At 47.6% G+C, this 23161-nt stretch overlaps 1 protein-coding gene across 4 annotated transcripts in view; it reads right to left on the bottom strand.

The window, feature by feature from the left end:
- The window catches only part of TLN2 (talin 2), a 451144-nt gene that overhangs the window by 374123 nt on the left and 53860 nt on the right, over window positions 1-23161 (bottom strand). For 3 of the 4 annotated variants that reach the window (XM_073012205.1, XM_008016371.3, XM_008016374.3), the window contains exon 2: window positions 12931-13073. The exons of the other annotated variant lie outside the window; for it this stretch is intronic. The gene's annotated coding sequence lies outside the window, so the exon portion shown is untranslated. The remainder of the gene's footprint in view (window positions 1-12930; window positions 13074-23161) is intronic. 4 annotated transcript variants of the gene reach the window in all.

The raw sequence follows: 23161 nt of genomic DNA, 5'->3' as shown, positions 1-23161 counted from the left end.
CTATTATCTCCATCACACACCAAGCCACGGGATTCTCCAGGTGGCAAGCTGGGATAGGGCGGCTAGGCCACGGGGAGAGTAAGCAACAGCTCCCAGCAAAGAGAGAGAACCAGAGGAATATTCTAAGGCTAAAAGGAAACAGCACATACTGCTGCTGCCAAGTAGAAGAAGTAAAGGGCTTAGCATATTTCATTTGCCTTAAAAACAACAACGAAAAAAAAAAATGCACTCACCACAAGTTTCCCAAGTATATGCATCATCCATACACCAAATGAGAGAGGAAATCTAAAGATCATTTAAGGGGGGGGAAAAAGACGAGCAAAAACTCTGAGTGATCACACATGCACCCCCATAGTGCCCATGGGCAACAGAGGGTTAACATCCCGGGGCAAAGTTTCCTCTCAGCAGTAGAAATCCGAAATCATCACAAAGATGCTGAGTGATTTAGTCATGAGCCCTCCCCTCAGCCATCAGAAGGAATGGCAAAAATGCAAAGTGAGTGCTGGGAGCCAGAGCAATTTCATTCTCCTCCTAACTGTGCAAAGAATTTGCATTTAAAATGAGCATTTCAAGAATGCCCAATAGTTGGCTGCTAACATGAACAAGAATAAAAGTGATCCATCACCCGACAACACCAAAATTTTTTGCATTTAATTGCAAAAAAAGTATTTGGGTACCCAGTAGACTGAAGAACACTGATGGCTAATTACAGCTCACAAGTCAGGTGTCAGATTAACTTTTTTTTTTTTTATAATATACTTTAAGCTCTAGGGTACAAGTGCACAACGTGCAGGTTTGTTACACAGGTACACATGTGCCATGCTGGTTTGCTGCAACCATCAACTCATCATTTACATTAGGTATATCTCCTAATGCTATCCCTCTCCCTCCTCCCGACCCCACAATAGGCCCCGGTGTGTGATGTTCCCCATCCTGTGTCCAAGTGTTTTCATTGTTCAATTCCCACCCATGAGTGAGAACATGAGGTGTTTGGTTTTCTGTCCTTGTGATAGTTTGCTGAGAATGATGGTTCCCAGCTTCATCCATGTCTCTGCAAAGGACATGAACTCTTCCTTTTTCAGGGCTGCATAGTATTCCATGGTGTATATGTGCCACATTTTCTTAATCCAGTCTATCATTGATGGACATTTGGGTTGGTTCCAAGTCTTTGCTATTGTGAATAGTGCAGCAATAAACATACGTGTACATGTGTCTTTATAGCAGCATGATTTATAACCCTTTGGGTATACCCAGTAATGGGATTGCTGGGTTAAATGGTATTTCTAGTTTTAGATCCTTGAGGAATCACCACACTGTCTTCCACAATGGTTGAACTAATTTCACTCCCACCAACAGTGGGAGTGTTCCTATTTCTCCACATCCTCTCCAGCATCTATTGTTTCCTGACTTTTTAATGATCCCCATTCTAACTGGAGTGAGATGGTATCTCATTGTGGTTTTCATTTGCATTTCTCCAGATTAACTCTTAAAATGCACTCACATCGCATTAACAAAAGGTAACAAGGAAACAAGATACCTTCTTGTTGGCTAAGCTTCCCGAGAATCAAACTTTTATACTTCCTACATCATAAGCTAAGTGAAATAGAGAAAAAAATCGGGAAATAAAGACCTGTCAATTAACAACACTGGTTCTCACCATTCATATCCAAAAACACAGAATTGCAGTTTGATTTTTGAAGGGAGGAAGAGATCCAGAGGGGAACACAGAGGTGGGGGGGTGGGTCAGAAAGTGGGAAGTCAGTGGCTGGCTGTAGCCTTGCTCTGCAAGAGGGATAGTTTCAAGAGTTTCATGAAAGACACAAGAGCCTTTTATCTTCTTTCCTCACTAATAAAAATGGAGGGTGAAAATACACACTAGAAAAACATCCAAAGAAGTTCAGAAAAGGGCTGCCAGAGGCAGGGGGGTTGGGGGAAAGGCAAGAGGTGCCCCTACTCTAACGGGGAGTAAGTACCCCTGTGGCCATGGCCATCAGCCAGCTGCACGGCAAAGATGGAGCTCTAGAGAGTCTGGCGCTGTCCTTAGCGTCGCCTTCCACATCCTCCTCCTTATAGGGGTGGCAGCTCTGCGGTCAGGAGAGATTTTCCCCAGCACTAGACAATTTCCTAACAAGGGCATTTTCATTAAAGATGAGACACAAGGCAATGAACAAGGGAAAGAGAAATGGCCAGAGGATGCTGTCCAGCCTGCAATGTGGGTCTCATTCCCACCAGAGCCTCACACCACACTGGTTCGGATTCTGGAAGAAAGGCCCAGACCCCAGCTGGCAAGAGCCACACCCATAGCGCCAGGCCATTTCCTCCTGCTCTGGTCTCTCATTATTCAGCCTACAGCACTACCTCACTCATCTCCTAAAAACAGGGGTCCGCTCTGGCTAACCAGACTTCCCTGCATCCCCAAGACGCTAACGTGCCTGGCACACTCTCAGCCTGGGAATCTGGACCCTCAGGGTCCAGGGAAGATGAGTCACTGGCTAAAAACCAGGAACCCAAGAGTAGTGCTGGTTTCCAAAACAGATGGCCCTAACAACATGTCCAGCCAGTTCCCTCAAGTGGACAGCCCACGGGCCTTTCAGAAGACCTAGGGGCTAACCGAGGACAGCATAAAGCAAAGTACATGTTTCCTGGTCCTCTTCTGGGAGCTTCTGTGAAGCAGCCCACACTGATGCTCCTTCTTCCATCATTTAGGTTTTTTTTATTTATTTACTTATTATTTATTTATTTATTTATTTTTGAGACAGAGTCTCACTTTGTGGCCCAGGCTGGAGTGCAATGGTGCGATTTCAGCTCACTGCAACCTCTGCCTCCCAGGTTCAAGTGATTCTCCTGCCTCAGCCTCCTAAGTATCTGGGATTACAGGCACGCGCCACCACACCTGGCTAATTCCTGTATTTTTAGTAGAGACCGGGTTTCACCATATTGGCCAGGCTGGTCTCAATCTCCTGACCTTGTAATCCGCCCACCTCAGCCTCCCAAAGTGCTGGGATTACAGGCGTGAGCCACCGCGCCTGGCCTAGTTTATTTTTAAAAGTACAGACAGACAGCCAGGCGTGGTGGCTCACGCCTGTAATCCCAGCACTTTGGGAGGCTGAGGCAGGCAGATCACCTGAGGTCCAGAGTTCGAGACCAGCCTGACCAACATGGAGAAACCCCGTCTCTACTAAAAATACAAAATTAACCAGGCATGGTGGCGCATGCCTGTAATCCCAGCTACTACAGAGGCTGAGGCAGGAGAATGGCTTGAACCCGGGAGGCGGAGGTTGCTGTGAGCCGAGATTGTGCCATTGCACTCCAGCCTGCGAAACAAGAGCGAAACTCCGTCTCAAAAAACAAACAAACAAACAAACAAAAGTACAGACAGACACAGGCCTTCCACCTGACTCCAACAATGAAAAGTTAAATGTCCCAGGCCATGACTTCATCGGCGTGAATAGGGTCAGGCCAACAGCTGGTCTCTCTGCGCTGACCACTCCCGAGCCAGCAGCAATTTCTGTGAGTGCTCCTGTGCGTGCTCTTCCCCTTGCATGGAGTACTCTTCCCTAGACGCCTTTTACCTGGCAGCCTTGCTCTCATTCTTCAAGCCCTTGCTGAAATGTCGACTCTTAAGAGATCATCCAGAACAGCTGCCCCTCTCCCTCTACTACACCCTGCTTGTCTGGTTTCTGCTCTCACTCTAGGGCCTGAGACAGAGCCTGGCCGACAGTGATGCTCAGTAACTATTTACTCAATAAATGAACGCACTAGAAAAGCAAAGCAAACACATCTAAATACTACGTCTAGGTATAACCCCATTCGTGTCAAAGGCATAAATAACATTATTCATATTGCGCTATACATCACAGCCGGAGTCTGGAAACTGCCTACATGCCTATGTACAGAAGAATAGGTACATAATATGAACAAAATGAATGAGTACCATGCTACAATGAGAATGACAGACCCACAACTCACAAGAAGAGAAGATGGAAGCAAATCTCACAAACATCATGTTGAACAAAACCAGAAACAAGAGGACACACTGGGCAGGTCCATTTATATTAAGTTCAAAAACAGGCAAAACTGGCCAGGCACGGTGGCTCACGCCTGTAATTCCAGCACTTTGGGAGGCTGATGCAGGTGGATCACGAGGGAGTTCAAGACCAGCCTGGCCAATATGGTCAAACCCCATCTCTACTAAAAAATACAAAAATTAGCCGGGCATGGTGGCATGCGTCTGTAGTCCCAGCTACTTGGGAGGCTGAGGCAGGAGAATTGCTGGAACCCAGGAGGCAGAGGTTGCAGTGAGCTGAGATTGCACCACTGTACTCCAGCCTGCTGGGCAATAAAGCGAGACTCTGTCTTAAAAAAAAAAAAAAAAAAAAAAAAAAGCAAAACTAAGTCAAGATTATGACTGCAGGAAGGCGGTGGGTGCACCAGCAGGGGTATCAGGGGTCTTCTGAAGTACTAATCGGGTTATTTCCTGAGCTGGATGCAGGTAACACAAGTGAGTTCAGTTTGTGAAAATTCATCAAATCATCCATTTATGATTTGTGTTCATTTCTTTTTTTTTTTTTTTTTTTTTTTTTTTTTGAGGCGGAGTCTCACTCTGTGGCCCAGGCTGGAGTGCAGTGGCCAGATCTCAGCTCACTGCAAGCTCCGCCTCCCGGATTTACGCCATTCTCCTGCCTCAGCCTCCCGAGTAGCTGGGACTACAGGCGCCCGCCACCTCGCCCGGCTAGTTTTTTGTATTTTTTAGTAGAGACGGGGTTTCACTGTGTTAGCCAGGAAGGTCTCGATCTCCTGACCTCGTGATCCGCCCGTCTCGGCCTCCCAAAGTGCTGGGATTACAGGCTTGAGCCACCGCGCCCGGCCTTGTGTTCATTTCTCTATGCTCTATTTCAACAAAACTTCATTGCAAAGAGAGAAAACATGTCTGAAATAAACATGGAATTCTTATTTTTCTTAATAAAGCCAGCTGAAGATTCCTGTCCATCACGAAGACTGGCACCTGACATAGAGCTTCCCTTGGATGAGCAGCAACCACCACCTGCCTCTTCGCACAAGACCATGTGGCTAGTTATTCGGGTGAGGTGTGAACACATCAAATACCCTCCGAAGCTGAAACCTGCTAGGACACATGGCTGGCTGCTACAATCTTCTTCCCCCTTTGCAGCCCTAGAAAGTATGGGTCCCGATAAATATCAGTGGCTTTAAATGGAAACAGGTGGTAGGAATGTCACTGCCTGAGGCTGAGGCAGCACCTGGGCAGACATCTGAAGCTGCAACTCTGCTCAGAGCCTACAGAGTTGAGGTCCTGGATCACGCCAGAGGGGGAGAAGAACAATCATGGCTGACCTGATGCCTCTTTCTAGTAATTTCTTCCTTTTAAATTATGTCATGAAAATTGATCATTCAAGGGGAAAATCCTCTCTGAGGCAAGGTCAAAAAACTACATGAGTAACAAAGCAATCGCTTTGGCTAAGCTTTGGCTCACTCCAAAGCTTACGACCTCAGACACTAAGTGGCCCCAAGCCAACTGTGACCCAAAGGACAAGCCCCTAGAAAAGGATCACATTCGGCAGAAGGAAAGAAAAAAAATGAAACCCTGCCCCAGGACACCTACTAAGACTCAACTCAAACTAAAGGGCCCAGACAAGTGTTGGTTGGATGTCGTCAACCTGAAAAATAGAAGTTTAGACTTGACTTGCCTAGCATACCTGCGCGCGTTCATTCACACACTCATACACATAGGCATGCACGCTTTCCATTCAAACTCCAGTAAATTTTCCTCTATCATAAAGTTTTAACTGACTAGCATGTTCAGGGCTTGGGGAATAGTATAAAGGTATCGTTACTGATTTATAAGACACAACCCCTTTTAAAATAAAGTGCATTCTTATTTTGTCATCCTATTCATACTCTGCCTCACAGGGCAGACAAGAGCAGACAAACTGATCTCCATTTTACTCAAAAAAAAAAAGAAAAAGAAAAAAGAAAAAAGGCCAGGTGTGGTGGCTCATGCCTGTAATCCCAGCACTTTGGGAGGCCAAGGTGGGCAGATCACAAGGTCAAGAGAGCGAGACCATCCTGGCCAACATGGTGAAACCCCGTCTCTACTAAAAATACAAAAAATTAGCCAGGCGTGGTGGCGGGCGTCTGTAGTCCCAGCTACTTAAGAGGCTGAGGCAGGAGAATAACTTGAACCCAGGAGGCGGAGGTTGCAGTGAGCCGAGATTGTGCCACTGCACTCCAGCCTGGCGACAGAGTCAGACTCCATCTCAAAAATAGTAATAATAATAATATAGATTCTACTGCTTTCCACATAGAGCTAGTGCCACATAAACCAGCAGACCCCTGAAATGGAGGTTTAGCCACTAATAGCCTCCCCTCCTTAGGTCTTCCAGCCACCAGAGAGGAGGGCAGGGGTAGGAGAGGGATGCAAAAAGGAAGAAATGCTGATTAAGCAAGCTGGGACTTGCAAAGAGAGTCGCACTCAAGCCCTGCGTCGCCCTTGAGTTATTTATTTATTTATTTATTTATATTTTTTTTGAGACAGGGTCTCGTTCTGTTGCCCAGGTTGGAGTGCAGTGGTGCCATCATGGCTCACTGCAGCCTTAAGCTCCTGGACTCAGGTGACCCTCCCACCTCAGCCTCCGGAGTAGCTGGGACTATAGGTATGCACCATGGCGCCCAGCTAAGTTTTTTTTTTTTTTTTTTTTTGGTAGAGATGAGGTTTTGCCATGTTCCCCAGGCTGCCCCCCTCAAGAAGATACTTCTTAATTATTTTCAAGAGGAATCTCTCCCTCCTAGAGGTTTGTAAGACACTCCAGGAATGGCAAAGAAAAACCATGACCAGCCAGCAACACCTCTTTATTAACAAGTCATCAGTGTGCCATCTCTCATTAGGCCCGGCTCAGAAGGAGAAACTGGAAAGGCACAAGGAGCCAAGTCACTAATGTGAAAGATTCCAAATGTACTATTTCTAACACCCATCTCAAGGAATCAGGGAGAGGCGGCGGGTGGCAGGGGTGGAGGGTAACCCCACCTGACCCTTAGCACAGAGAGACACTGGAAAAAAGGCCTGGGCACAAGAGTAAGCCTTGTCCCCACTGGCCATTGCTACATAAGCCCTCACTCCCACCAATGAGATGCCCACGCCACTGCAGAGGTGGCGCTCCGAGAACCACCAGCAATAGAGGCTCTATTGTTGACTCATACGAAAACTTCAGAATCCCAAGAAAGAGATGCCAAGGCCCAACAACAGTGGATGAAGGACCATTGATCAGACCTGACCATCAGGTCACTGTCAACTGAAAAACATTTTTTTCCCAGTTTTCTGGCACAGTTGCTTCCAAACTATCCCAAACTTCCAAAACATGGCTAATTACACAAGGTAAATGAGTCCTGACAAATGACACAAAGGAAAAACCGCAGGAATCCATTCTAGGTGCTCACTGCAGGAGGTGACACAGGAGAGGGAACCTGAAGCCGAGCAGTGAAGTGGGCAGAATGGGACTTCATGCTCCCTCCAGCCCCCAGGACTCCCTCACCTGCCAACCAGCTCCCACACAGGTGCAGCATTTTTGCCTGTGCACCCTCCTGCACTCCTCCCCTGCTGGCCGTGGCTTTATCATCTAGACACATGGAAAACCCCAATACAAAGCAGCCAGCTCCCTGCCTTGCCACCAGAATGCCGTCCCTCTCTCCCAGCAAGAACTCTCCCTGGGTCACTGGAAAAGGCACTTCAGCCCCTGGAGGTCTGACCCCCAAGGAAGATGGGATCCAGTTCCTCTGCAGTCACCAGCCTCTGCCTTAAAGAATCTGCAGTTCAAAAATCTCCAACAACCCCTGCTATGAACTCAATCATGTCCCCTCCAAACTCCTATGCTGTGCTGGAGACAGGGCCGTAGGGAGATAACTGGGTTTAGATGAGGTCATGACGGTGGAGTCTTCATGATGGGGTTAGTGCCCGGTTAAGAGGAGATGCCAGAGAGCCTGCTTGTGCATGCACGCTCGCACGCTCTCACGCTCTCACTCTGTCATGTGAAGACGCAGCCAGAAGGCAGCTGCCTGTAAACCAGGAAGAAGGCCCTCACCAGAACCCAACCACGCTGATCTCAGACTTCCAGCCTCCAGAACCATGAAAAAATTTCTACTGTTTAAGCCATCCAGTCCACAGCATTTTGCAATAGCAACCTGAGCTATTACCTTCCCCAGGGAGATTCCCCTTGACCAAGAGTAGACAGGGCCACAAGTAAACTAAACAGTGTGTCAAACATTCACAGGTTGTAAAAAGCAGCTTGTGAGGCATGATGCCCTACTGTCAAATTCTCCCCCACCCTGAATTCCCCATCCCACAGCTTGATGGCCTCATGTCAGAATGTCAAGGAGCCTTGAACCCCCCCTTTTCTGCCACAGGGCAGCAGAAGGGGACAGCGCCAGGGAGAACCTGTGCATTGAGATAACCGATGGAACAGGAAGCCCCAGGAAACAGAAATGGCCACAGAACCTTTGTACTTGCAGTCTCAGGGAGATCAGAGTCTCTGAAAGCATACTAACTATGTGACAAGCCCTCATTCCCAACCTCAACACTGGGAATCTAAAATTAGCCAGAGAAAGAGTCTACTCAGCTCTGTGTCTCCTACACAGGCCCTGATAAGTGTCACTACCTCCTTTGGCAATAGTTTGTCTTGTGAGTGCTATAAATACTACCTAAGCCTACCCAATGTGAATTATGAATACCAAGAATCATTTCAGGGTTTTCAGGCACTGGCTATGTGACAGGGGTATCAAATTCAAAGTCGCCTGCACAAGACACATACCCAGGGAACACATAAATCCCTCAGGTCCAACCCTGCATTTTAAACGGTGGAGAGGACTCACTCAAGAGCACCTCCACCTTCCGTGTGGCTGAGGCTGCAGCTGCTACTGCTGCAGCTCTGAAGAGCTGATGAAACGCTTTTCACCTTTTGTCAAATTGCTAGGAAGTAGGAGGCTGAGAGAGATGAGAAGCTTGAGATTATAGAAAAGGACAAAAAGGAGTTTGGCCTTCTTGGATATTTAGATCTGGCTCAGAGCTTTCCAGTGAAGAGGCCCTTGGAAAAGGAAGGCTGGAGAAGCAGTAGGTACTCCCCAGATGATCCAGGGCTGTTACTTGTCACTTGTCCCCTTGGGGGCTTGATCCAGTAAGGTTCGTTTTTTTTTTTCTTGAGACGGAGTCTTGCTCTGTCGCCCAGGCTGGAGTGCAGTGGCGCCATCTCGGCTCACTGCAAGCTCCGCCTCCCGGGTTCCCGCCATTCTCCTGCCTCAGCCTCCTGAGTAGCTGGGACTACAGGCGTCCGCCACCACACCCGGCTAATTTTTTTTGTATTTTTAGTAGAGATAGGGTTTCACCGTGTTAGCCAGGATAGTCTCGATCTCCTGACCTCGTGATCCACCCACCTCAGCCTCCCAAAGTGCTGGGATTACAGGCGTGAACCACCACACCTGGTCAGAAGTTCTTTTTTTTTTTTTTTTTTTTTTTTTTTTTAAGAGTCTCACTTTGTCACCCAGTAGGCTCTTAATAGATGTCTGTGGATTGAATTTCAGTTTTTTGGGTTTCTGGGGTTCACAACTGCAGACCCCTAACCCCCAGGAGCAAGGCCAGCTGCACTGGTCTGCAAAAGCAAAGTGCCAGCCAGACTCCCCGCACCTGGCCAAGAGGTAAAGCTCAGGCACAGGGAACAGGTGGAGGGGTGATGGCTCCGAGGTCAGGATGCTAGGGAATGGAGATGTGTGTCAGAGTCAAGAGAGATAGCAGAGGGGGACTGGAAAAGAGCCCATCAAGGCATATGGAGTCCCAGAGGCAAAAGGGAGAGAGGGTGTTAGAGGATGATAAGCAGTGACCCGTGACGGGCAGCCCCAAGCAGGGCACCTGGGAACAAACTGTGAGATCTGGCCACCAAAGGGTTGCTGGAGGCCTTCCAGAATGGTGTTCTGGCATAGTAGTAACCGCAGAAGTCCATGAGGAGGAACGAGATACAGGTTACTCTTTCTAAAAGTCAACAGACAGCTCACGACCGACACTAGGCCAGTGGTTAAAAAAAACAAACAAAAACATTGCTCCCCATACAGTGTGGCGCCCCAGTCTTTTAACAACCCCTGTGCTATCTGACTTTCTCCCACTGTGCTGTCCCATCTTTTTGTCTTGGTTCATTCAGTTGCCCCCGTCCAGAACATCATCTCCCACTGGCTTTTGGACATTCTGCAGATTGCTGAAGGCGCGGCTGAAGTGCACCTCCAGGAACCCCTTCCTGAGTTCCCCATCACAGCCCCTCCATCGGGTACCTCTCTCCTGACCTGGAAGCTGCAATACTGCTGACCCACACACTCCTGCAGGCAGAGTCAGGGACTCGCTGCCTCTGTATCACTCTCAGGAGGCACCACCATCTTTTGCCCACGACAAACTCTCAAAAAAGAGGAGTCCATTGAATACAGTGGTTTCCTTTAGAAACAGTTATTTATTTTTCTCCCTCCTTTGCTCAAATTCCTTGTGCTTAGTAACACACATAACTGCCCACCACAAAATCCCTGTGTCCAGGATTTCACAAGTTTGATTCTGCCAGCCCCCCAGGGGGAGGAAAAGTGAGGAATAAGCTGTGTGGAGGGACCTGGGACTGGGGGGATGACAGTGTCTATCTCTTCTCTCCCCACCTGCCCCGATGTCACAGGGTCGGCAGAAGGCAGGGTCTTGGGAAGAATGCTCTGGAAGCCATCTGAAAGAGTTCAGTCCCTGCTGGGCTACTCTGGGCCACTCCTCTAAAGGGCTGAATGAAAGAAGCCAGTTTTCCAGTGTCTAAGGCAAACTAAGGAACTGGACCTATCTGCTCAAAACTAAACCCTCCCTCTCACCCATGCCCTTGCCCTCTCCCTCACCCCCTGTGTCAAGCTGAACTACTATGGAGATGAGCCAGAGGGAGACTCGCAGAAGGGATGGGGCACAGGGGCCTGTGCTGCACCCCACTTCCTGAAACACATGCTCTAAGGCATCTGCCAGACATCCCACCTAAATGTCCAGACCTAAAATAATCCCAGATAATAATGACCTGACCTAAAAATAATCCCATACCCCATGAGGGTGCCCCCACCTGGCATCCCAAAGTTCTCACAGAGAACCCGGCCAGAGAACCAGCAGCCCTGCATGAGACGGCCCTCAGGTCCCAATCATCCAAGCCCCAACCAGAGCCCTCCAGACTCAGATCCCAATCATCCAAACCCCAACCAGAGCCCTCCAGACTCAGGTTCCAATCATCCGAGCCCCAACCAGACCCCTCCAGACTCAGGTTCCAATCATCCGAGCCCCAACCAGACCCCTCCAGACTCAGGTTCCAATCATCCGAGCCCCAACCAGACCCCTCCAGACTCAGGTTCCAATCATCCGAGCCCCAACCAGACCCCTCCAGACTCAGATCCCAATCATCCGAGCCCCAACCAGACCCCTCCAGACTCAGATCCCAATCATCCAAACCCCAACCAGACCCCTCCAGACTCAGGTTCCAATCATCCGAGCCCCAACCAGACCCCTCCAGACTCAGGTTCCAATCATCCGAGCCCCAACCAGACCCCTCCAGACTCAGGTCCCAATCATCCGAGCCCCAACCAGACCCCTCCAGACTCAGATCCCAATCATCCAAACCCCAACCAGACCCCTCCAGACTCAGGTTCCAATCATCCGAGCCCCAACCAGACCCCTCCAGACTCAGGTTCCAATCATCCGAGCCCCAACCAGACTCCTCCAGACTCAGGTCCCAATCATCCGAGCCCCAACCAGACCCCTCCAGACTCAGGTCCCAATCATCCGAGCCCCAACCAGACCCCTCCAGACTCAGATCCCAATCATCCAAACCCCAACCAGACCCCTCCAGACTCAGGTTCCAATCATCCGAGCCCCAACCAGAGCCCTCCAGACTCAGATCCCAATCATCCAAACCCCAACCAGACCCCTCCAGACTCAGGTTCCAATCATCCGAGCCCCAACCAGACCCCTCCAGACTCAGATCCCAATCATCCAAACCCCAACCAGACCCCTCCAGACTCAGGTCCCAATCATCCGAGCCCCAACCAGAGCCCTCCAGACTCAAGTCCCAGTCATCCAAACCCCAACCAGACCCCTCCAGTAGTCTGGAAGCAAAAGCACTGGGCATTAAAATGTCAGGGCCTGGCCTCCCGAAGTGCCCCCTCGCCTCTTCCTTCCCTTTCTGCCTCCTTCCCGCACAAACATTTGCTGGAGGATTGCTCTATAAACTGACATCAGTGGAAAAGAAACATCCGGAGTACAATCTGAGTTGAGTCATTAAACATCACAGAATCCCTTAGGGGAAGCAAAAGGCCAAACTGAGCCACTAAATGCTAGGGCTTCAAAACCCCAAAATAAAGCATGTCTACCACTGCTCTGAAGGGAGCATCCCATGTGCCCATCTCCTCAGAGCCACAGAGGCCCATGCAGCAGGCAGCCACTCACACTCCTGCACGGGTGGCCAGGGGTCAGCCCCTGGCACCTGGGGGTGGGCCCGGCCTGTGGACAATAGCAGCAAAACTGATTTTATCCACCCACCCACCGGCAGCTGCAGGAAGGGCTCACACTGTTTGCAAACCCTGAGAACTATCATTTTATGTCCTCCAAAACACCGAGGAGAAAGCAAACCAGTCACAGGAACCTAGATCCAAAGGGGAGGAGGTAAGCAAAAACCAGCCACACAGAAAACACAGAGAGAGGGATTCAATGCTGGCCTGACTTACTCAGGGCAGACGCTTTGCATCAGTTGCGTTTTTGTTCAATTCTCACACGGGGGGCTGATTCAAAGTACCACCACAAAATAAATTCGAGGACAGCTGACGGTTCATTAAACAGGAAGGGACAAGAGGGAAACTTGGAATCAACTTTCAATTACTCACACTACTTAAAACCACCTCTCAGCAGCTGGTGCAATCAGTCAGCAACATAAACCATGGCCAGGGGCAGATAAGCAGCTGGATCTGGGTAACTCTTCAAGAACTGCCCTCCTTCAGTCCCTGCTATCAGTCAGGTAGCCCAGCACCTGCAAAGGAAGAAAGGGTCTTGTATTAGAGCACACTTTTGGCATCTGCCATGTGCAGATCATACTCTCATTAGCCAGTACTCGCTGCTTGTTTCTCTGAAGACACAAATGACAGGAGTCTATGCAGCTACTTTCCAATCCTACTTTTAGGATCCAAGTGAATATTCTACCAAAAAAAAAAAAAAAAAAAGAAGTAGGTTGACAATGCCAAATGGCCTCTCTCTCTGCACCATCGAATCTACCCATCTCTCAAAATCTTTCTAGCCAGCTGCATGCCCGTTTACCAATGAGCTGCTTTATTGTGTGTTCACCGTTGCATCACCCAAATTTAGCAAGCAAAAATGGAGGAAATCTAGTTAAACTTGCATTTCAGGTAAACCACAGATAATTCTGCAGTATAAGTATTTCCCATGCAATCTTTGGAAGATACTTATACTATAAATGATAGACTGCTTATCTGAGATTTAATTCACCTGGGCAGCCTGTAGTTTATCTGGCAACCCTGCTTCATCTTCATTCCAGAGAAAACACTAAATCCCAAGAACAGCTGGAAGCAAACTTCGAGAGCCTCCAGCTGCCAGCCCATTCTACACAGAGGATTGGGCAAAGCAGTACACGGACCCCGCCACTCTGGGCAACAAGGGCAGGCAGAAGGGAGCAGGAGGATTGCCTCCAAAGGAGAGGCAAGTCAAGTCCCTTCTCCCCTTCTTAACTTATTGGACTGACTCAAAATATCGACACAGAAAAATGTGAACTTAAAAATCAAATGCTGTATGATTCCACTGATTGAGGACCTAGAGTAGTCAAAATCATAAAGACAAAGTAGACGGGTGGTTGCCAAGGGCTGGAGGGAAGGAGGATGAGTGGTGATGGGCAGTTTCAGTGATACAAGATGAAAGAGTTCTGAAGATGGATGGTGGTGATGCTGCCCAGCAATGTGAATGTACTTAATGCCACTCAACTATACATTTACAAATGGTTAAAGTAGTAAATTTGATGTTACATTTATGTTTACCACAATGTGCTCTTAAACTTTCGATTTCCTTCTCATTTCCAGCTTAGCCAGCTCTTTCTCTCTCTTGTGTCTACTTCATCTCTAACTTCATGGAATAGGTATCTACTGAGAACCTTACACAATGCAAAAGGAAATCAAATCAGCAGGATACAAATGAAATGCAAGGAAGGCCAGGGCAGAGGGAGGAGTAGGTTTGCAGCCAGGGAGAACATTTCGCAAGCTCGCCTGGCTCCCGTCTGTCTAGGCCTCGGGGCTCCCTGCAGAAGCACCCTCACAACTCCACTATTCTTTCACCCTTGGTGCATCCTAAGGGCCTTGGCATCACCTCATGCTCAGCTCTAAGAAACGATCCAGGACCAGAACCCCACAGGCAACGAAGCTTGTCTCCACAGGCGCCAGGGAAGCCTCGGGGCTGGAGGACGCATGGTCTCTGCAGTTAGAATCACCCTTTGCCCAGGAATATCAACACGTACACACACACACACACCCCACTTCTGACTCTGGAGACCCCTAAGCAGGCATCATGTCACATAAATATATGATCTAAAACTGCAGGTCGTCTGCCTTGGAGGGTGTTTGACACACAACAAGACTTGGGGCACTCTAGCCATGGCTCTAATATGTACCACCAAAAGATAAAACAGAGTCAAGGGCAGAAAGCATTCCTGAAGCCCATGGACCTCTGCAAGGCCCAAAAGCTAGTTGAGGACAGCAGCAAAGGCTCCCTCACCACAGTCCTGGTCAATCCCTGGCCAGGTAATCAGGTTTGTGGAGCCAATTCCTCTTTTCTTTTTATGAGATGGAGTCTCGCTCTGTCGCCCAGGCTGGAGTGTGATGGCACCATCTTGGCTCCCTGCAACCTCTGCCTCCCGGGTTCAAGCGATTCTCCTGCCTCCGCCTCCTGAGTAGCTGCGACTACAGGCACACACCACCATGCCCAGCTAATTTTTGTATTTCTAGTAGAGATGGGATTTCACCATGTTAGCCAGGATGGTCTCGATCTCCTGACCTCGTGATTTGCCCACCTCGGCCTCCCAAAGTGCTGGGATTACAGGTGTGAGCCACCGCGCCCAGCCCAGTCAACTTCTCTTAAGAATCCAGATTCTCCTCGGCAGCCCTTACTTGCCCACCCAACCCTGGCCTGGCCAGACTGCCACAACTAGCCCCTCACACCATGCCCTAGACACATGGGGCAGTCTGCAGACTCCAGGGGCTAGCAGTGGGGCTGTGGTACACATGGCCCTTAGAATCACATCAGTGTGCCCTGGTCCTCTCCCGGACTCTGCTCTGGGTCTGCAGTAGTGCCCAGGAATCTTCAAATTTAGCAAGAACCAGGCAGGTCAGACACAGTGGCTCACACCTACAATCCACTAAAGCACTTTGAGAGGCCAAGGTAGGAGAATCACTTGAGGTCAGGAGTTCAAGAACAGCCTGGGCAACATAGCAAGACCTCATCTCTACCAAAAAAAAAAAAAACACCACTCCGGGCAATTGTAAAGGCAGGGATCCTCAGACCATACATTAAAAGAACAAGAACGGAGAAACAACGTTTGAGCTAAAAAATAAAATAAAATAAATAAAAATAAAGATATATAGATATATATAGATATGTCTATATATATGCCAGGCATGGTGGCTCATGCCTATAATCCCAACACTTTAGGAGGCTGAGGTAGAAGGACAGTTTGAGCCCAGGAGCTTGAGACCAGCCTGGGCAATATTGCAAGGCCTCATCTCTACAAAACTAGCTAGCTAGGCATAGTAGCACACAGGAGCTAGTACTCAGCTACTCAGGAAGCTAAGGCAGGAGGATCTCTTGAGCCCAAGAGGTAGAAGCTGCAGTGATCAGTGTTCATGCCACCACACTCCAGCCCAGATGACAAAGTTAGACCCTGTCTCAAACACACACACACACAGAGGATGGGGGCCACTTAATGATGTAGGGCAATACTCACAGATGTTAGGTTAAAAAAAAAGCTGAATCCCCAACTGTATCTCCTACAGGGGACTATCTATGCTAAGTATTTACATACAAGTTCAACCCGTGCCCGAGTTAACAAAAGGATAAGCTTTCTATAAATACGGTGACTCGGATACACCATCAGCTTCTGGATTTGCCTCCTTGCTAGGCTTCAGATATCACACTCCAGTGCACAAGCAACAATTCCCCGCTCATACTCCATCCAAGGGTAGGATCTAGTGGTTGGTGGGGAGAAGAGCATTTCAGGTAAGGAGTCTGAGTAAAAGCCAAAAGGTGAAGACTCTACTGAGACCCACACTGAGAGGTCAGCCTGGAAGCTGAGAGAGCCTGGAAGCCAGAGGAGAGATTCTGCAGGAGACACTAGAAAACATTAGGAGAGTAAATTGGGGTCCAGGTACAGGGGCAACTGGGAGCTACTGAAGATTTGTGAGCAAGAGAGTGACAGTGGCAGAACTCCACCAGGAGCCCAAATTCTTTTACAACCAGGACAGAGAAGAAACAGCAAGAAGGAAGCAAGGGGGAAGTTGTGATTTCAGAAAATAAACACAGAAAATTACGGAACCATGCACTTTTGATTGTGAATGCCAAGCCTGGAAATATGGCTACTTGCCAACTTTCTCTTGTCCTTTCTATGCATAGCTTTGGCCAAGGTTCTGTTATTGTTTTCTCAAAGACAGGGTTTGGCTCTGTCACCCAAACTGGGGTGCAGTGGCTTGATCATAGCTCATTGCAGCCTCAACCTCGTTGGGCTCAATCAGTCCTCTCACTTCAGCCTCCCAAGTCGCTGGGACTACAGGCCACGTCCAGCAATTTTTATTTTTATTTTTTTTAACTCCTGGGCTCAAACAACCCTCCTGCCTTGGCCTCCCAAAGTGCTGAGATTACAAGATGAGCCACCACGCCCAGCCTGTTTTTAAAGGGGAATTTGGCCCTGGGAGGACAGTGATTCTCCACACTAGAGCAGTCCTGATCCAAAAGGTGCTGCACAGGAATGTTAAACTTTCCTGCCCTCTGCCAGCTCATCTACTGGACTATCAAGTAACTACTGCAGCCCCAAGGATCTTAGCAGAGGAGAGAGGAACAGGAAGAAAGCACTTCAGCACCAGGACCAAACTCTGACAAAGACCCTCCCCTAGAAACAAAAGATCTGGGTCATGCATAAGCCTTTTCAAGATCTACGCATGGAGGAATTATAGCCCCAGATACCCCTCCCCATACCACTCACCAATCCATTTGGGTCCCCTCCTCTTAAGACTTGCTGCATCGCCAGGGCTTCTGTTGATGAGTTAAGCCACTTCATTTCAGGTTTTGAAAACTAATGCTCTCTGACATGTTATTTTTCCTGCTGCCAAGGAGTTTAATACCCAGCATTCACTATTTTATATTAAAATCAGTTATGATTTTTACTACACATCAAAGCTCATTTTCCCCTAAAACTGCAAAGCTGAGACACCACTAAGGAATGCAAAAGGAGTAAGAAGCCAGTTGCCCTGCAAAATTATGCAACTAATGCCCTCTCTGAGGAAAAAAGCAGCCCCCTAAACAAATAAAGAAGAAACTCGAAGAGCATGCTCTATAGCAGTTTTCTCCTGATAGGATGAGCTGCACTTTAACATTTTAAACTAGGTCAGTCCATGAGTTCTGATGTTCAGCTTTAAAAGGACTTGCTTGCTTCAGATTTGGGATAACATACTAGTGAATCTAGAGACTGCTCCGTGAATGACTATTCCTAACAACCAAAGCTTATTTCTAACATTTTGTATCTCAGTTAAAACAAACCTCAGCATTTCTCTCTGTGATTAAAAAGAAGCTACGCCACAGGATTACAACGTCCATGTCTTTCCCTCCCGCTGCATGTCAAGTGTTCTCGCCCTTAAAAGTAATAAACCTGGCACCCCTCTGTAATAAATAATTCCACACAGGTTTTAGAAAAGCAGCACATGACAGAGAGGGTACTGGAGGAACAGCAAACACACAACAGAATAAACCGAATCCAGAGGTGAAGCTCCTTCAGCCTGCCCAGTGCAAGCCTCTTTCCTCCCTGGATCCTTCTAATATGATCATGCATTTCTATAACTACATTTGCAAATGAGTGACTCAATAACTGCTACCTAATTCTGTAAAGCAATGGGATGTACTTGTTCAAGGGAAGCTATATGGAATTAGGCCCTTAACAACTGGGAATCCCGTTACTCCTCAGTGCTGTGGACTGGAGCTGATAGCACATAGATCGCCCAAGCCTTCCCCAGGGCAATTGAGAGGATCCAGTGAAATTTAATGTAAGGAGGCACTATGCAGGCTCCCTGGGCCCAATTAGAGCCATGCTGCTTGGAGCCATGCTCCAAGTTCGTCCCCTACATCCAAGGACTTGGGACCTGTTGGAAATACAGATTCCTGAGCTCCTCATCGGAGGATTCTGCATCAGTGGCAGCCAGCCCTCGGCCAGCCTTTGGAAGCTCAGTCCTGGCCCACTCACAGTGAAGAAATAGCCAAGTTCTATTCTGGTGTCACGAGCACCTCATGGTAGGTAGCCCGTCAGACTGAGCAAGCCTAGGAATTGGCTTGTAATGGGACATAGCAGTAACAAAACCAGAAATGCACATGAGTGAGTGGGGCGGGGCCCTTCATAGCCTCTGGGGATTTTGAACTTGGGAGAAAAGTTAACTCTGGGCCGGGTGCAGTGGCTCACGCCTGTAATCCCAGCACTTTGGGAGGCCAAGCGGGGCGGATCACAAGGTCAGGAGATCGAGACCATCCTGGCTAACATGGTGAAACCCTGTCTCTACTAAAAATGCAAAAAATTAGCTGGGCGTGGTGGCGGGCGCCCGTAGTCCCAGCTACTTGGGAGGCTGAGGCAGGAGAATGGCGTGAACCTGGGAGGCGGAGCTTGCAGTGAGCTGAGATTGCGCCACTGCACTCCAGCCTGAAAAAAAAGAAAAGAAACTGTCCAAGGAGCACTTCCAGGAAAAAGACTGAGCCTCAGAGATTTTGAAGTGTGAAGCATCCACCACTCCATTCCATTCACTTGTCTCACAGCTCAGCCACATGCTGTTTCCAAGTGCTCCTCCCAGCCTCTCCCTCTGTGCAAACCTCCCCCCAACATTCTGGACCCACCACCTCGTAAAACTTTCCTTGGCCATCCAGGCTGAAACTACCTCTCTCACCTTAAACTTCTAACACACTTAGCACTAAAACCAGCTTCCCAAATTACACTTCAATTAGTGAATAGTTCCTCACTAAAAAAAAAAAAAAAAATTAAGGGCTTCTTTTTTTTTTTTTTTTTTTTTTTTGAGACGGAGTCTTGCTCTGTCGCCCAGGCTGGAGTGCAGTGGCCGGATCTCAGCTCACTGCAAGCTTCTTGAACAAAGTCTGGCAAACCAAAGATTATGCAGCTATGCGTTCATTATGGAGATTAATTTATTAAAGGCCTCAAGAAGGCTTTAATAAATAAACTGTTTAATTTTGTTTGACCCAACATTTTCTAAACTCCACTGACCTAAAAACCCATTTGTTCAGGAAGCCCTATTAACTTCTTGCAGAACTGATGATCCACGTTAGAGTTTGGGAAATGCTGATCTATTCCATTCATCTAACAACTAATTATGCCATGTCTGACTTGAATGGTTATTTAATCTTATTTCTTTAGCTCTGGGTGTATTTACATATTATCTTAAGTAGAATATTCATTTGAGCTAGGAGCGTGTCTTACATGTCTTTGAACACCCTACAGCCCCCAGTCCAGCCCTTGTAGAGGTTCTGAATACACAGATTGATTTGAAACCATTAGATCCAATAGTAAAAATCATAGATGTGTCTTAGAATGCAAAAAGTGTTTAAAATCACAGCGATCAAGTCCCACTCACTTTTTATATAAGAAAACCGAAGTCCAGAGATATAAAATAGATCATCCAAAGTCACAAAAAAGTCAATAGTGGAACCATGACTAGAACCAAGACCCAAGTCTTCTGATTCACTAGCTAGTGTTCCTTCTGTGATTTAAGTAAGCCTTACTCTTCCAGACTCCAGCTGGTTTTCCAGCAGGTAAAGGAATCTAAGGTATTCTAGTGATCTGAATACCAAAGGCAGTAAGACAGAGGCATACCAATTACAAGAAATTAAAATACAAAAAGAAGACCCAAGCTCTGCTAAAATGGGAGTTAGGCACTCTGAAGATTCCAGAATGCTTATTAGGAGTTTAAGACTACAGAGCTCAGTATTAAGAATATCAAGAAAGGGCCAGTAGGCGATGGCTCATGCCTGTAATCCCAGCACTTTGGGAGGATCCCTTGAGCCCAGGAGTTCGAGACCAGCCTAGGCAACAGAGTGAGCCCTCATCTCTACTAAACATTTACAAATTAGCTGGGCGTGGTGGCATGTGCCTGTAGTTCCAGCTACTTGGGAGGCTGAGGTGAAAGGATTCTTTGAGCCCAGGAAGTCGAGGGTGCAGTGAACTGTGATTGGGCCAATGCCCTCCATCCTCGGTGACACAGCAAGACCCTGTCTCCCCCAGCACCCACCCTCAAAAAAAGAAAATCAAATACTGACATTTGTAATTTTAGCTGAGTAAGACACTTGACTTTTTATTGGAACATCACATTAATAGTTTCAGCATTTTACTTCTCAGCTACATTTATGTTTACTGATACAATATATGTAAGGCCTGATTATAGTCAAACAAATGCTACTTAAGGATGTGTGTGTGCACCAGTGTATTATGCATGTGAGTCACTGTTTGTTCCTAAAGAGTTCCAATGATGAAACTATGATACCTCTTATTCCTCCACCAGTCTAAAAGTATCATGAGATAAACTCTAACATATTTAGCATACACGTTAGAGTTGCTTGGGGGCAGAAGGAAAGGGAGTTGTTATTTGCTAATACAGATTCAAGACCTCCAAAGGTGGAGGTGGAGGTGGAGGTGGAGGTCACTGTAATGCCACAGGTGATTCCCATCCACAGGCAGGGATAAGAACGACTGCTCTGGAGGCCTGGGGTCAGCTGGGTCACACCTGCAGGTGCTGCAGCCTGGGCATTTCAACAGCTCCAGTTCTATCTTAAAGATCAATTCTGGTAACAAGGCCTCCCTGACCCCTGGTATCCCCAAGCCTGGTATTCTCTCTCCTGCCCAGAACTTGACCTGGATAGCTGACACTGGGCATTTGCCTGGTAACTCCATGGTCATGATACATAATAACTGTAATTTTGTTAAAGCATAGTGGTTCTTTGTACTTTTAGTTCATCAGTAAGGCCCAGTGGCTCTCAACCAACCCCCAAACATACACATGCACCAACACTGCAGATGACAGGCAATGCTGCACAACCCCACATGCCTTTGTCAGCATCCAACACCATATGCACCCCAGCAACAGCTGGCTCTGCTTCTAGCCCTCCTGCCGCACTCAGTAAAGCACTTTGGAATTCATACATGGGAAAAGCAATAATACAATAGCTGCCTTGCTTCCTTTTTCTAGTAAGTCCTCCATAAAGTCTAGCGCCTTAGCCAATAATTAGAAGCAAATGACTTTAACACACCTCACCATTGGTCATGACACAAGAGTGAGTCAGGACCGTGCGGTGAAGAACCAATGATAGCACCAGTTACTAACAGCCTTGTGCTGGTGCCAGAAATGGAGACAAAGGCAAAAGGACTAAGAAATGATGGTTCTTTAGAAAGCAGAAATACTGACCAATTCAAAATCTTCAAAGTCTACATTATTCCATTTTATAGGGTAAGTTATATGCTATGGGAGTATTCACAAATTTGGGAATTCAAAAAGCTCCAAGACAAAGGCCTATCCTGCTTCATGGAATGCATTTCTTACATAAGATTCAAACCACTCCATCCAGAGAATGAAGTCATCTGAAGATATGGCCCACATGGGATTTGTCACCTCCATGAAGACCAGTGACCTCACATCATCGAAGACCAAGGCCATTTCTCAGATCTGCTCGTCCTGCCCTCTAAGCAGCATCCAGAATTACTAGCCTTACTCTCCTCCTCAGCATTTCCCTGGCCTGCCTTCTCCCTTTCTGGCTGTAGCTTCTCAGACTTCTTTATAGGTTCAAGCGGCTCCACCCCACCATTAGCTATTAGAATCCCTCCAAGGCTCACATCAGTAGCTGCTCAATAAACGTTTCTGACAGGGTGGTAAACTGCTAACATCAATGAACTGCTAGAAAACAGATTCTCCCCTTTATTTGTTTTGAAACAGGGTCTTGCTCTGTCACCCAGGCAGGAGCAGAGTGGCACAATCACGGCTCACTGTCATGGGCTCAAGGGATCCTCCCACCTCAACGTCCCAAGTAGCTGGACTACAGCCGCATATCACCATCCCTGGCTAATTTTTTGTTTTCCATAGAGACAGGGTTTTGCTGTTACCAAGGTTGATCTCAAATTCATGGGCCCAAGCGATCCTCTGTCCTCCGTCTCCCAAAGTGCTGGGATTACAGGCATGAGCCACTGCATCTGGCTCAGACTCCCATTTTATACACACCCTATAGATTGAATCTCAGATTCTCCAATCAGCAAGTGACTCTCAGATTCCCCAATCAGCAGGTGACTCAGATTCCCCAATCAGCAGGTGAATCTCAGATTCTCCAATCAGCAGGTGAAGCTCAGCTTTCCCCAATCAGCAGGTGAATCTCAGATTCCCCTATCAGCAGGTGAAGCTCAGCTTCTCCAATCAGCAGGTGAAGCTCAGCTTCCCCAATCAGCAGGCGAATCTGATTCCCCTATCAGCAGGTGAATCTCAGCTTCTCCAATCAGCAGGTGAAGCTCAGATTTCCCCAATCAGCAGGTGAATCTCAGATTCACCAATCAGCAGGTGAAATCAGGGAAAATGAGGAAAGAATGTCCATACCCTACTCTCATCTCTTTCCAATGCTCCTTTAATCTAAAGTTTGAAGTTTAGGAATTTTAATAGATGCTGATTGGGCCTCTTTTGAGGTAGCTGCGAATACAAATTGATGAAGAGGAAAAGAAATCTTCCTTTACAGCTTTAATAAAGAGCTCATTCATAGCCCAAAATATGTTCCTATTGCCCAAGTGTTAGTATTATAACAAAGATGTAGAACTTTTACCAATTAATGTCA

This window comes from Chlorocebus sabaeus, chromosome 26 (genome assembly GCF_047675955.1).
Source record: "Chlorocebus sabaeus isolate Y175 chromosome 26, mChlSab1.0.hap1, whole genome shotgun sequence".
Classification (NCBI taxonomy): domain Eukaryota; kingdom Metazoa; phylum Chordata; class Mammalia; order Primates; family Cercopithecidae; genus Chlorocebus; species Chlorocebus sabaeus.
The sequence above is the reverse complement of the archived record's forward strand: the minus strand, read 5'-3'. Positions and strand labels throughout refer to the sequence as shown.